Source organism: Dendrobates tinctorius, unplaced genomic scaffold, assembly GCF_039654945.1.
Source record: "Dendrobates tinctorius isolate UK_male_01 unplaced genomic scaffold, ASM3965494v1 ptg000035l, whole genome shotgun sequence".
In the NCBI taxonomy this organism is placed as follows: Eukaryota; Metazoa; Chordata; class Amphibia; order Anura; family Dendrobatidae; genus Dendrobates; species Dendrobates tinctorius.
In genome coordinates this window covers 39,675,683-39,692,351 of record NW_027361703.1, presented here as the reverse complement: position 1 = coordinate 39,692,351, position 16,669 = coordinate 39,675,683, and the positions used below count along the sequence as shown (strand labels likewise).

At 39.0% G+C, this 16,669-nt stretch overlaps 1 protein-coding gene across 2 annotated transcripts in view; it reads left to right on the top strand.

Annotated features, from left to right (window-relative positions):
- The window catches only part of GRM8 (glutamate metabotropic receptor 8), a 1,729,433-nt gene that overhangs the window by 537,885 nt on the left and 1,174,879 nt on the right, over positions 1–16,669 (top strand). The window lies entirely within an intron of this gene.

The window sequence follows — 16,669 nt, the reverse complement described above, 5'->3', positions numbered from 1 at the left end:
AGGCGGGTACCTGGGTGCTGGTAGATGAGTCAGGTACAGTCGAGGTCAGCAGGGAATCCATGCAGGTAGACAAGCTGTGAAGATAAGTCATGATCTTGTCCTGTTGATCCCTTAAACGAGTCACCTCTTGGCAAAGCTCCACAGTTCGAGGCCTCTGGGATCCAGCAGGTTCCATGGCCAAAGCAATCTGTAACGAATGGAAGCGGAGGCACAGATAGTGAAGTTCACATTCATTTTTTATTTTTAGAGTGGAACCTCGGGACCACGGTCCAGGGGGCTCCGAAGGGGGCGTGACTAGTGAGCCCCAGGTATCTGTCGTAAAGTCCCTTGAACAGGTCAAGAGTGGCATACCTGGGGGACACAGGTGCTACCTCCAGTTAGACCCCAAACACGTGGCAGCTGTCCCAGCAGGACAAACAGGTAACAGATTTAACAGATCTGATGGAGCTTACCAGCAAACACCGGGTATGCGTGGTGAAGCTGGCACTGGTGAGGAAGGTCTGGTTCCAGGTAGACGATAGGAAGCTGGCTCCAGTAACCTTGACATAGTCCTTGGGTTCGGATGGCGATTGGCGGAACGGGATGGCACTTGAATAGATGGATACTAATGTCGTCTGAGATAGTTGAACACTGATTCCCTGTGGAGACAAACAGCATGAGCAAGTGCAAATGGATTGCAGCGCAGACAGAACATAGACTGAACTGGATGTAGCAAGAATAGATACTCGTTGCTCCAGCACTCTCCCTATGGAGAAATAGTAATCAGTGCGCTGCCATTGGACAATTGCTATTTTCAAAAAATGTGCACTGTCCCTTTAAGAGACCAGAGGGAAGTGCACTCACATCCTAAGCACTTTCCCTGAAGGCCTGCTGGCAGCATGCCAGGAAGTGGGGGAGAGAGAAGCAACAGCAGGACGCTGAGGGACAGACAGAGCACGAGGATCCAGACAGGGAACTCGCTGAGGTACAGGGGCAGAGTGGAGAGCAGGAGCAGATGAGGGGCCAGAACCTGGTGCAGGGCCAGAACTGGGACCGGGTGTAACACAATCATAGTCTACAAATATGCTATATAACTGCATGAGAAATTTCCATCAAATATTCTCAGAAGGAATTAAAATCTTTAGTGATTACGTTACAGACCCCAAATTTATAATTTATACATTGTTAAATAGCTTAAGAAACATTATATTGCTCCAAGTTGATATAATGGTGAATGCTGCCATATGAGGTCAGTAAATAGATGTAGCCATGCAGGCTTTAAAACTTTTTATCAGCAATAATTGTTATTGATCTAAAATGATTTATAAATTTTCAAGAGCAATGAAAGAAACACAAACTATTGATGCCATGTCCTCCTCATCAAACAGAATCACTAGCTCTGAGAATGGACAATTAGAGATAAAATGAAAGTCCTATTTTAACTAGCGAATGGGAGAAATTCATCTCCAGCTGTTTTCCATTAGCTGCTGACAGGCTGATGTGCAGAAATAATAAGTTGATGTTACATATTCACACTCCTTCTTTTATTTTACTTTGACAACTAAAACCCTTCTGCAAAATTGCCTGACAGGCCACTACAAATCTTGGTGATATGCGCAATTGAGTTTGGAATCCAATCTGACTCATGAAAAGCAGCGAGCCATGTATCAATTATACAAAAGAGATGTCAACTAGCAGTGTAACACTATTACTCAGTTTAGTTTAAAAAAAAAACCAACCCAATAAAATAAGGGTTGTGCAGTCAATTTTGCTCAGTAAAATGTCAGAATATCGTGTGCTGTGATGCAAATTTGTCTGATTGCAGAAGAAAATACAAGATTTATTTGAGCCTACAATGCAATTTAACATGTACAATATATAGCACCTTAGGGTTATTTATTAATGTAACTAATGTCTTTCTGTCTGTTGCTGTTGCTTTTTAATGAGGTTCCTGTGCCCTTTGCTCCTCTCTTTAGTTTATCAGACATTACAGGCACAGCTTGTATTAAACCCTTCACTCCCATGCCTGGTGCAGCGGGGGTGCAGATCAGACAGGAAAGGAAGTCCCCTTCTTCCCTCAGCCTCCTAATTGTTGCGATCTATATCAATTGCACCATTTGGTGGGGGCGGTTAAAAAGTGAAGGGTGGTGCGGTTTCACTCCTGGCAGTGAGCTCCCGGCAGCAATCACAAGGGCACAGCTCCTGTACTGCACATGATTGCCATGATGTACCTGTACATCATAGGTCAGAAACCCCTATCCAACCATGACGTATATATAAATGACATGAAGGGTTTCTTCTAAGCCGGAGCATCCAGTGCCTACTTGTGGCCCAATATCCTGGCCTGGATTGCACATTGGGCTGGAGAAGTGATGTGAAATCATCGCAGTAGACTTCATAGCAGGCAAGGAGCATCAGGAATGGCTCAGAGGTGAGGTCAAAGAAGAATAACTATCGTTTTAATTTTTATCTCATAAATCAATCGTAAGCGTGAAAATAGCCAACTTTGTAATATATCTTATCATAGAAATCTGCTTCTTTCTCTGACAGAATTGATCATTTATCAAAATTCTCAGTTCTGAGGTAAAATCTGTATTCAGTGAAGACTTTAACTCTCCCATTACTGAAATAGGAGATGGCAGGTGCTACTGATAAGATTCTATCCAGACGTAAAGGAGAGGAGGAGGTAGAAGCTCTGCCGCTAACTGCTCCCTTCTTCCGTCTGCATAGAATTGTATTCATAGCACCTGCCATCTCCTATCCAGGTAATAGGAAAGTCTGTCTTCACTGAATACAGATTTTACCTAAGAACTGAGAATATTGATAACAAATGATCAATTCTGTCAAAGAAAGAAGCAAATCTTTCTGATAAGATATACAAAATAAAACAAAGGTTGCTCTTTAAGTATTTTTTTTTCACTTTTGAATAAGTTACATTTATTATGCTCCTAGGTAATAGTAAGGCATATTAAATTTGATGAGAATAACTATTCTGTGAACTGAATTTTCAGGCAGAATTTGAATTTTGTTAGATCCGCTCATTTCTAGTTGTATTCTTTAAGAAGCACTTATCATTCTTTAAGAAGTACTTATTACAAAGCATGATAGATCATTTGTGTATAAAAATAAATGTTTATTTGAAAAAATATGCATGTTTTTGTTAAAAAATGAATGAATCTACAGGTTTGCATATCTTAAAGACTCGAATATCCAGCAAGTCAAGTGTGAACTTCCTGGTTTTGCATTGACAGTGTGCTTGGTGGCTTCTCATAATCTTTCCTGGGTTTTGAATAAACAAACTCTGCAGCAATTTCCAATCAGTAACTGCTGTAGCAATGTTATCTATAGGTAACTGTTATTGTACTGCAGCAAACAAAACTAGTTTAGTCAAAACTGATTTCAACCCCTTCCCGACCAATGATGCCACATGAGGCGTCATGAATTAATTGCCCTCCTGCGGGTCGGGTGACCGGGGTCACTGAAAGGTCACCTGATGGGCATTTACAGGGGGCTTTGTACTTCACCACAGGGGGGTGGCTTAACCCCCCCATGGCTACGATCGCTCTGATTGGCCGTTGAAAAGTGAAACAGCCAATCAGAGCAATAGTAATATTTCACCAATGTTATTTGGTGAAATATTACAATCCAGCCATGGCCGATGCTGCAATAGCATGGAGCATAGCTGGAGACCGTGATCTGATCTTCCCCCCCACACCGACTGACGGCGGCGATGTGCTGCTGCCACCGAATGACGGTGGCAATCGGCCGCCGCCATCAGTATTTGCTCCCCCTCTGCTTCTTTCAATGGGCGCCACCATCTTACAAAATGGTGGGCGCATGCGCAGTGCGCCCGCAAATCTGCCAGCCGGCGGATTCATTCATCCATTTTACAGGTACTTTTTGAGCACTGTGATAAACTATTACAGTGATCCAAATACAAAAAAGTAAATAAAGCCCCCCTATATCACCTCCATAGGTAGGGACACATAAAATAAAGAAAATATATTTATTTTTATTTTTCCTTTAGGGCTATGGTTAGAATTAGGGTTAGGGTTAGAATTAGGGTTAGGGTTGCAGTTAGGGTTAGGGTTAGAATTAGGGTTAGGGTTGGAATTAGAGTTAGGGTTAGAAGTAGGGTTAGGTTTGGGATAAGAGTTGGGATTAGGCTTAGGGTTGGAATTAGGGTTAAGATTAGGGTTAGGGGTGTGTTGGGATTAGGGTTAGGCTTGTGGTTAGGGTTATAGTTGGGATTAGGGTTAAGGGTGAGTTGGGGTTAGGGTTGGGATTAGGGTTCGGGGTGTGTTGGGGTTAGGGTTGTGTTAGAATTGAGAGGGTTTCCACTATTTAGGCACACCAGGGGGTCTCTAAACTCGACATGGAGCCACCATTGATTCCAGCCAATTTTGCGCCCAAAAAATCAAACAGTGCTCCCTCCCTTCCGAGCCCCAGCATGTATCCAAACAAACATATGGGGTATCAGTGTGCTCAGGAAAAAATGCACAACAACTTTGGGGGTCTTATTTCTCCTGTTACCCTTGGGAAAATAAAAAATTGGGGGCTAAAAAATCATTTTTGTGGAAAAAAATGATTTTTTAATTTCATGGCTCTGCGTTATAAACTTCTGTGAAGCACATGGGGGTTCAAAGAGCTCACCACACATCTAGATAAGCTCCTTAGGGGTCTAGTTTCCAAAATGGTATCACTTGTGGGGGTTTCCACTGTTTAGGCACATCGGGGCTCTGCAAACGCAACATGGTGTCCAATCTTAATTCCAACCAATTCGGCATTGAACAAGTCAAACAGTGCTCTTTCCATATGGGGTATCAGTCTACTCAGGACAAATTGCACAACAACTTTTGGGGTAGAATTCCTCTTGCTACCCTTGGTAAAATAAAAAATTGGGGGCAAAAAATGTCATTTTTGTGAAAAAAAAAGATTTTTTATTTTTACGGCTCTACGTTAGAAACTTCTGTGAAGCACTTGGGGGTTCAAAGTGCTCACCACACATCTAGATAAGCTTCTTGGGGGTATAGTTTCCAAAATGGGGTCACTTGTGGGGGTTTCTACTGTTTAGGCATATCAGGGGCTCTGCAAATGTAACATGACGCCCGCAAACCATTCCATCAAGTCGGCATTTCAAAACATCACTACTTTGAGCCCAGATGTATGCCCAAACAGTGGTTCTCCCCACATATGTGGTGCCAGTATACTCAGGACAAACTGGACAACAGCTTTTGGGGTCCAATATCTCCTGTTACATTTGTGAATATAAAAAATTGCGGGCTAAAAAAATCATTTTTTGAGGAAAAAAATGATTTTTTATTTTCACAGCTCAGTGTTATAAAATTCTGTGAAGCACTTTGGGGTTCAAAGAGCTCACCACATATCTAGATAAGTTCCCTAGGGGGTCTAGTTTTCAAAATGGTGTCACTTGTGGGGGGTTTCCACTGTTTAGGCACATCAGAGGCTCTGCAAATGTAACATGACGACCGCAGACCATTCCATCAAGTCGGCATTTCAAAACGTCACCATTTCCCTGCCGAGTCCCAATGTGTGCCCAAACAGTAGTTCCCCCCCACATATGGGGTACTAGCATACTCAGGACAAACTGGACAACAACTTTTGGGGTCTAATTTCTCCTGTTACGTTTGTGAAAATAAAAAATTGCGGGCTAAAGATTCATTTTTTGAAGAAAAAATGATTTTTTATTTTCACGGCTCTGCGTTATAAACTTCTGTGAAGCACTTTGGGGTTCAAAGAGCTCACCACATATCTAGATAAGGTCCTTGGGGGGTCTAGTTTTCAAAATGGTGTCACTTGTGGGGGGTTTCCACTGTTTAGGCACATCAGAGGCTCTGCAAATGTAACATGACGCCCGCAGACCATTCCATCAAGTCGGCATTTCAAAACGTCACTACTTCCCTTCTGAGCCCCGACGTGTGCCCAAACAGTCGTTCCCCCAGTTTGTCCTGGTACCAGCGTACTCAGGACAAACTGGACAAAAATTTTTGGGTCCAATTTTTCCTGTTACCCTTCTGAAAATAAAAATTGTGGGCTAAAAAATCATTTTGTGAGGAAAAAAAATTATTTATTTTCACGGCTCTGCGTTATAAACTTCTGTGAAGCACCTGGGGGTTCAAAGTGCTCACCACACTTGCGGGGTCTAGTTTTCAAAATGGGGTCACATGGGGGAGCTCCAATGTTTAGGCACATCAGGGGCTCTCCATACGTGACATGGTGTCCGCTAACGATTGGAGCTAATTTTCTATTCAAAAAGTCAAATGGCGCTCCTTCCCTTCCGAGCCCTGCCGTGCGACCAAACAGTGGTTTATGACCACATATGGGGCATTGGTGTACTCAGGAGAAATTGCCCAAGAAATTTTAGGATCCATTTTCTCCTGTTGCGCATGTGAAAATGAAAAAATTGAAGCTAAAAGAAAATTTTTGTGAAAAAAAAGTACATTTTCATTTTTACAGATCAATTTGTGAAGCACCTGCAGTTTCAAAGTTATCACTATGCATCTAGATAAGTTCCTTAGGTGGTCTAGTTTCCAAAATGGGGTCATTTATTGTGGAGCTGTAAAGTTTAGGCACACAGGGGCTCTCCAAACATGACATGGTGTCCGATAACGATTGGAGCCTATTTTCCAATCAAAAAGTCAAATGGCGCTCCTTCCCTTCTGAGCCCTGCCGTGCATCCAAACAGTGGTTCCCGCCCACATATGGGGTTTCAGCATACTCAGGACAAATTGGACAACAACTTTTGGGGTCCATTTTCTCCTTTTACCATTGGGAAAATAAAAAATTGTTGCTAAAAGTTCATTTTTGTGACTAAAAAGTTAAATGTTCATTTTTTCTTCCGTGTTGCTTCTGCTGCTGTGAAACACCTGAAGGGTTAATAAACTTCTTGAATGTGGTTTTGATCAGCTTGAGGGGTGCAGTTTTTAGAATGGTGTCACTTTTGGGTATTTTTAGCCATATAGACCCAAAGGTGGTCCCTAAAAAATGGCTTTGTAAATTTTGTTGTAAAAATTAGAAATTTATGGTAAACTTTTAACCCTTATAACTTCCTAACAAAAAAAAAATTTGTTTCCAAAATTGTGCTGATGTAAAGTAGACATGTGGGAAATGTTATTTACTAACTATTTTGTGTCACATAACTCTCTGGTTTAACAGAATAAAAGTTCAAAATTTGAAAATTGCAAAATGTTCAAAATTTTTGCCAAATTTCTGTTTTTTTCACAAATAAACCCAAAAACTATCGACCTAAATTTACCACTATCATGAAGCCCAATATGTCACGAAAAAACAGTCTCAGAATCGCTACGATCCGTTGAAGCTTTCTAGAGTTATTACTTCATAAAGGGACACTGGTCAGAATTGCAAAAAATGGCCTGGTCATTAAGGTCAAAATAGGCTTGGTCATGAAGGGGTTAAGACTGTAAATTAAATATCCAGCAGCAGTTGACTCCAAACTTCTTTGTTATGAGATCCCGACATTTTTAGCTTCTTCCCAAAGTCTTACTTTGCAGTACTTGTCGTCATATAGTGAGATCTGAGTCTCCGGTAATTGTAAGATCTCTGTTCTGACAGTAGGCGAAAGAACAGCTATGGGAAGAAACTAAGAATGCTTGGATCTCACAGCTTGGAAGTTTGTAGTCAACTCCTGCTGGAGATTCAGGTCATTTGCTGCGTGAAAATCTATATTTTTTTCTTTTCACAGCAACTTATTTAGAAAAGTAATTGTTAGGAATGATACTGTACAACTTTACAACAGGTGCTAACTGTTTCTAATGAGAACTTAACTAAAATATTACAATGTATCAACTGTAAAGCTTTTAACTATTATTTTGAGTAAATAGCTAACAAAGTGTAGAATAATGTTCTAAGATAAAAAAAATACCTTTCAAGGCCACTTTCACATGGCAGTATTTTGATCAATATTTTGCATTAGTAGTTTTAAAAAATAAGGTATCATAATTATTTTTTTTCTTTTTGACAAGTAATGTAAAGCAAATGCATTTTAAAAATTCAGCATTCTTAAAATGTTCTAAAGAAATCACAAGGATGGTGAAATGTGCAAAACTAGTTTGTCAAATAAAACTAAATATAAATAATATTATAAATGATATTAAAACACATTTTCATAAAGGTAACCATAGATAATCGAAATAAAGTGTTTCAGGGAGAAACATTTTCACACATTACTGTATTTTACGGATTATAAGACTCCGGATTATAAGACACTCCCCAAATTTTGAGAAGAAAAATAGGAAAAAAACTTTTAATAAAATGGTGGTGCTTCTTATAATCCATACATCTTATTGCTTACCAGGGTTGGTGGCTGCGTTGAAGCGGGGTACCAGGATCGCTGCTGGAGGAGACAAGAGTGGAGTATTGCTTCAGGCCGCAATCTGGGATGAGGAGATGTTCAGATGTGTGGCACACCACTGAGGGTGTCCGTTGCTGCGCGTGTCAATGATAGGCCAGAGCTCCTGCAGTTCCATGGTTTCCTATGCTGTGGACTCCAGGAAAATAGCTGCCGGGGCAGCACATGCGCAGATTGAAATCTCAGCACCAAGATCTCAGCACAAGAATTAATGTCTGCAGACATCAATGAAGCATGGAGGAGGTTTTTTGCAAGTTTGGGGCTACATTTTAGCAAATGGAGTTGATGATTTGGTCAATATTGCTTCTGAAATATGCAAGCAGATACATATCCATCATTTAGTACCATCAGTTAGGCATCCGATTGGTTTCAAATTTATTCTGTAGCAGGACAGGAACCCCAAACATGCAGGTGCTTCTCAAAAATTAGAATATCATCAAAAAGTTAATTTCAGTTCTTCAATACAAAAGGTGATGATTATGACTTACAGCCAATGAAAATGCAAAAGTCATTATCTCAGTAAATTAGAATAATTAGGAAAAAACACCTGCAAAGGCTTCTTAATCATTTAAAAAGGTCCCTTAGACTGTTTCAGTAAGGTCCACAATCACGGGGAAGACTGCGACTTGACAGATGTACAGAAGGCAGTCATTGGCACATTCCACAAGTAGGATAAGCCATAAATGGTAATTGCTAAAGAAGCTGGTTGCTCACAGAGTGCTATATCCAAACATACAGTTAGGTCCATATATATTTTGACAGAGACAACATTTTTCAATTTTGGTTCTAGACATTACCACTATGAATTTTAAACAAAACAATTCAGATGCAGTTGAAGATCAGACTTTCAGCTTTCATTTGAGGGTATCCACATTAAAATTGGATGAAGGGTTTAGGAGTTTCAGCTCCTTAACATGTGCCACCCTGTTTTTAAAGGGACCAAAAGTAATTGGACAATTGACTCCAAGGCTATTTCATGGACAGGTGTGGGCAATCCTTTCGTTATGTCATTCTCAATTAAGCAGATAAAAGGCCTGGAGTTAATTTGAGGTGTGGTGCTTGCATTTGGAAGGTTTTGCTGTGAAGGAAACATGCGGTCAAAGGAGCTCTCCATGCAGGTGAAACAAGCCATCCTTAAGCTGCAAAAACAGAAAAAACCCATCCAAGAATTTGCTACATCATTAGGAGTGGCAGAATCTACAGTTTGGTACATCCTGAGAAAGAAAGAAAGCACTGGTGAACTCATCAATGCAAAAAGACCTGACGCCCATGGAAGACAACAGTGGTGGATGATCGGAGAATAATCTCCATGGTGAAGAGAAACCCCTTCACAACAGCCAACCAAGTGAACAACATTCTCCAGGAGGTAGGCGTATCAATATCCAAATCTACCATAAAGAGAAGACTGCATGAAAGTATATACAGAGGGTTCACTGCATGGTGCAAGCCACTCATAAGCATCAAGAATCAAAAAGCTAGACTGGACTTTGCTAAAAAAACATCTAAAAAAGCCAGCACAGTTCTGGAAGAACATTCTTTGGACAGATGAAACCAAGATCAACCTCTTCCAGAATGATGGAAAGAGAAAAGTATGGCGAAGGTGTGGTACAGCTCATGATCCAAAGCATACCACATCATCTGTAAAACATGGTGGAGGCAGTGTGATGGCTTGGGCATGCATGGCTGCCAGTAGCACTGGGTCACTAGTGTTTATTGATGATGTGACACAGGACAGAAGCAGCCGAATGAATTCTGAGGTATTCAGAGCCATACTGTGTGCTCAGATCCAGCCAAAACTGATTGGTCGTCGTTTCATTCTATAGATGGACAATAACCCAAAACATAAAGCCAAAGCAACCAAGGATTTTATTAAAGCAAAGAAGTGGAATATTCTTGAATGGCCAAGTCAGTCACCTGATCTCAACCCAATTGAGCATGCATTTCACTTGATAAAGACTTCAGACAGAAAGGCCCACAAACAAACAGCAACTGAAAACCACCGCAGTGAAGGCCTGGCAGAACATCAACAAGGAGCAAACACAGCGTCTGGTGATGTCCATGAGTTCAAGACTTCAGGCAGTCATTGCCAAGAAAGGGTTTTCAACCAAGTACTAGAAATGAACATTTTATTTAGAATTATTTAATCTGTCCAATTACTTTTGGTTCCTTTAAAAACAGGGTGGCACATGTTAAGGAGCTGAAACTCCTAAACCCTTCATCCAATTTTAATGTGGATACCCTCAAATGAAAGCTGAAAGTCTGAACTTCAACTGCATCTGAATTGTTTAAAATTCATAGTGGTAATGTCTAGAACCAAAATTAGAAAAATGTTGTCTCTGTCCAAATATATATGGACCTAACTGTATTAATGGAATGTCGAGTGGAAGGAAAAGTGTGGTAAGAAAAGGTGCACAAGTAACCGGAATAACCGCAGCCTAGAAAGGATTAAGAAAAGGCCATTCAAAAATTTGGGGGAGATTCACAAAGAGTGGACTGCTGCTGGAATCATTGCTTCAAGAGCCACAACACACAAATTTATCCAAGACATGGGCTACAAGTGTTGCAATCCTTGTATCAATCCACTCATGACCAATAGACAACGCCAGAATCGTCTTAACTGGGCTAAAGAGAAAAAGAACTGGACTATTTCTCAGTGGCCCTAGGTATTGTTTTCAGATTAAAGTAAATTTTGCATTTCACTTGGAAATCAAGGTCCCAGAGTCTGAAGGAAGAGTGGAGTGGCACACAATCCAAGCTACTTGATGTTTAGTTTGAAGTTTCCACAATCAGTGGAAGCCATGTCAACTGCTGGTGTAGGTCCACCGTGTTTTATCAAAACCAAACTCAGGACAGCTGTCTAGCTGGAAATTTTGAGAACTTCATGCTTCCCTCTGCTGAAAAGCTTTTTGGAGATGGAAATTTAATTTTCCAGCAGGACTTGGCACCTGTCCACACTTCAAAAAGTACCAATACCTGGTTTAAAAACAACATTATCACTGTCCTTGATTGGCCAGCAAACTCGCCTGACCTTAACCCCATAGAGAATCTATTGGGGTATTGTCAAGAGGATGAGGAGAGACACCAGGCTGAATAATGAGGATGAGCTGAAGGCTGCTATCAAAGCAACCTGGGCTTCCATAACACCTCAGCAGTGCCACATGCTGATCACTTCCATGCCACGCCGCATTGCAGTAATTGATGCAAAAGGAGCCCTGACCGTGTATTAAGTGCATTTACTGAACGTACATTTCAGTAGGCCAACATTTCAAATTTTAAAATCATTTTTCAAGCTGGTGTTATAAAGTATTCTAATTTACTGAGATGACTTTTGGGTGGCAAAATCTTGCCTTTAAATTTGCCACTGAAACACAGTGTTCGCACAAACGAATTGGAGTATCCAATGGGGATTCCGGAGACTGCCACACAGTTTTTGCATAACATGCTTCTATGCTGGAAGATTAATTTCACACAGAACAAGTTCGCTTTCAGCAGCACCAGCACTCTGACACTGAGTAAATGGTGCTGGTAAAACAAGATGTCCGCTTTTTATATGGTCAGGGACATGTGACTTCGGCAGTCAATCATAGAAGACCTTTTTGGTTGCCGGAATCAACACACATAAAGTTAAGTGAAAAAAAGCATGTTCTGCTCATGTAATCTCTTTGAACACTCCTTTAACCTCTCCACACCCCCTCCCCTCATCAAACATGCTCTCCCGCTCATCATACAGCATCAGTATCCTAGCCAAAGCCATACAAAAGAATTAATGGAAACGCAATGATTTACCATATTGTAACCAACTTTTGCTGACTTTGACTAAAAATTCTCGTGAAAGTAAACACGAAACCAAATGTGCTACGTTTGTGCCGAATTTGAGATTGGTGACCATTTTCAGAACACATTTGCTCCTCTCTAATAAAAATTACTATTTGATTCAATATTTATTATTTATTACAATGATTCTCATCAATTCCTCTTCCAATGTGGCTTACAATCTACTTTTTTCATCTTTAAATATATAGACACAAAAAATAATACGGTGATTTTATCTACCAATGTATGGATCGCTATAAACAACAAATATTATTATGCATATACTGTATGTTATTTAATCCTGGCAATGTTCCTTATAAGTTCATATGTTCTAATATGTTTTGAAATAGACTTGTCCAAAAATTAATGAAGTGTTAGATCTGCATTTCTTATCATCTAATCTATTTGTGCATGGCATGGAACCTATTCAGAAACCAGAGTATGTTCCCTTTGCCAACAAGAATGAGTTGTTAAAGTAATTAGAAAGATTATATTTTAAGTGTTTGCTATTATGTTTTTTTGAACATAAAACAATGCACTCCATTAACTAATTTCAGCACTTGTAATCTAGTGATAATCTTACCAAGAAAACAAGAATGGCTGAAAAATTGTGTTAGTTATGCATGGGGTATTACTCCTCTGAATGCAAGACCATTTTAGATTCATACATTTAAAGACTTTTTCACTTTATGAAGAATAACTTAGTATATTTTTATGTATATTAATAGTTTTTATTGATTTAAAACAAATAGAAAAAAAACCTCAAACACACACACACGCTAAAAATCATTATTCAGTAGCCATCATGTAATGTATGTTACATTTCCACTGCACATCAGTAGGTTGACGCAATAATTATTTATTTAAGTCAACAATGAAGTCTTTGGACAAGGTCTTCAAATTGAGGAACATTTAACTGGCGACAAAGACATGGCTTGTACAAAGTCTGGCCTTTTCTGCAGTAACATATGGATGCGAAACCTGAACTATAAAGAAACAAGACAGAAAAAGACTTAACGCCTTTGAAGTGTGATGCTGGTGCAGGATGCTATCAATGTCATGGGTGGCAAGAAGACCAAATAAACCAATTTTGGAACAAATCAACCCAGGCATGTCTCTAGAAGCAAGGATCACTAACCTACGACTAGCCTAATTTATACACATGATACGAAGAGAGCAATCACTGTAACAGGAGATCATAGTTGGAAGAATAGAAGGATCAAGGTGAAAAGGAAGATTAACAACATGATGACGTGATGCAACCAATATAATCGTGGAGAAGACTGGACTTATCTAGGTTTGTAGAATCTTCCTACAAAGCCTTAATTTATCAATTCGCCATTGCTCGAGACCAAGCTGAAGGCCATTAATAAATAAAATAAATAATAATAGACACTGTTTTTAATGCTGAAAATGATCTTTCCGTGTATCTGATTACCCAAGCCATAACCTAGAAGCCCAGCACCTAGGATGCAATTCCAGCCAGCCATACCTATCCTCCTCATATGCAGTGTTTGCTCTGATGTGAATATATTTCAGATGAATGACTTGAATACTTATGTTCCTGAATAAAAGAAAGCATATATATTTATCTAAGAGTTAATAATAATCAGAATTAATAATGTTATCTAAAAATTTACAAGATTTGATTATTTTTCATAAAGAACAGAACATTGATTTGTTTGTCACAGTTTCAAAGGGACAGATCCCAGCAACAACTATATGTAAGAATGAGAGTATACAAAAGCATAGATATAGATCACTGTATTGTTCTTTTCTCTGTATTACAGAAAGATATATTGTAAGTTCAAAATAAGAACAATGGCTCAGATTCACTGAATTTCTGTGTATATTGATAACATTGGAATCCTTTCTGTTATCTGGATGAAAAATGTGTGACTCCAGTATGTTTGTACTGTTGCTCTGAAAATAAGTCAAAAGTCTAATTTGACATAAAAGGAACACAATTTCATTTCAATCATCATGTTCTTCTTTAGGAAACTAGTGACTTTTGTTTCCATTTGTAATATGGCACCTCCCCTAGGATCAGTAACATATTTGTCTACTGTTATAGCTACCTGTAATGCATGACCATATCATATTTTTCAATGGTTTCTCGAATCTGCAATATGTCTGTTAAAATATCGCAATCTAGAGAAAATACAATTATAATATGTGAAAAGATAAGAAACCAAAAATAGGCTTGCCTTTCTTTAAAGTGTAAACACAAAGATGTACATGATTTGGCAACACTACATCCAGGTAAAGGAAAACCATAAGTTGAAATAATAAGAATAAAGTTTATAAAAGTGGTCAAGTCAACAGCACTCTATAAAGTGACACATCGTGAGGATACAATGCACTGCTTGCCTGGACAAAAGATGATCTAGGTCAATGTGTACAGATATAGAGACTGAAAATTACAGTATTCACTGTAGTTCAGTCTTTTGTAAAGTGAGACTATAGTGTGCACAGGTTAAATCATAGCTGAGATGCATTTTTAGCTCCCTTTCCAATTCTGACCTCTTTTTATGTTGTCAACATTTGCCTTTAAAAAAACTTTGAGAAAAGTGTTGTAGGGAAAATTGTTCCTTTACTCACAAATCTGGACTGCAAGCAGACAAAAATGTGAAAATATTTTCATTTTTTTGCACATTAAAGAAGTTATGTTATGAAGATGACATTTTAATCTATATTTTAGCTGGTGGAGCGTAGAAGTTCTTTCTAAAAGTGTTTCTTACCCTGATGGGCCAGGTTTATCCATTTATAACATGAATTTGAAAGGCTAGAACATAATATTTAATCTTCCTACTACCTAATTGCTCTGCTGACTTATCCCAATAGTAAACACCAATATGCCTTTTTACTGACCTGAGATATAAGTGAAGAGCATCCCCTGATTTGTGAAAATTCAGCAGCCGTCAGCTTTGCACTACAACAGGCACTCAACTGCATTAGCCACGATTGGTGTTGGCACCAACCATGGACATTTAACACCTGAAATGCTGCTGTCAAAGGTGACAACAGCATCAAGATGGTTAACAAAGCATGCGAGGTCTCTTATTAAACCCATTGGCACCTTTAGATTCTGTGGTCCTAATGGTTGCCATAACAATCCAAGGCCGAGTAATGATCTTATCGTCCACCAGCTGTAGCAACCTGTTTAGTGATAAAAATATCATTTTTAATTCCTGTCATTCCACTTTGTGCTTCATTCTTTATAAGCACCTTAAGGGTTAACAAACTACCTGACAGCAGTTTTGAATATGTTGAAGGGTGCTGTTTTCAAAATGGGGATTTTCCAACATATAGGTCTCCTATAATCACGTCAAAACTGGATCCATCTAGATTAAAGCTATAAACATTCCAAGATTTAAAATTGCTAATTTTTTAAAACGTTTTTCAAATGTCTGTTATTTTCATAAAAAACGGAAAACATATTGGCCTAAATTTACTGTTATCATAAAGAATAATGTGTCAGGAAAAGAAAGTCTCATAATCACTGGGATATGTAGAAACATTCCTGAGTTATGCCACATAAAGTAACAAGTGTCAGTTTTGAAAAATAGTGCTAACTAACTAAGGAGAAAGGGTTTGTTAGCTCTACATAGCCTCTATCAAAATCATACCTTTAAATTATTTTCCTTGCCTTAGTTGTGAATTAAATTAACTGCATATACTAATTAGTGGAAATGATTGGATCAATCTACGAAGCATCCACTTTCAGATGAACTTCCTTAAATTGGCAATTCCCTGTAAAGGTGAATAGTTTGTGATTTGATTCACAAGGAAAAACCTGCTGAAAACTCTGAGTGGTCTAATAACATCAGGCGTGAATACATAGGCTTCCCCATAATAACTTGCAGCTATCACATGTTCTAATCAGGGGGGAATCAAATGTTCGGCCACAGCTAGAGTGCACTGAGCACCCTAATTACCATATAAAATAAAGGTAATTTTAGTTTACATCTTTCATTCTCAATTCATGGATAAAATCTGTAAAATCAGTGTTTGGTGAATACATAATTTTAACATTACTGAGATAGGAGAAGAGAGTTGGTGCTCATAAGTTTCTATGGGACAGAAATAGGGGAGGAGGAGCGAAGAGCTATGTAGAGGCAGACACAGACATTCTGATGCAAGTTCTCCTGAAATTGCAGATAAATTATGACTTCTGCAGTTTTACAATTATTTTACAAGCATGTAAAAAATACAAAAATATATGGGTTGAGTGTTTTAAGAGATACAATTAGAAGTATAGTTCGCAAATTTAAAGTTACATGAACAATGGGTGCATTGCATGGATATGGTTGAATAAAGGAAACCATCACTGACTGTCACCAGATACCTGAGGAGGCACTTGGGAAAAGGCTCGTGTCTGCAAAACACCAACAGAAAGATTTGATCACAGCAGGTACTGAGGTTTCAGTTTGCACAGTAAGACTCAGGCTGGGTTCACACGTTGCTTTTTTTGTGCTTTCGCAGTGA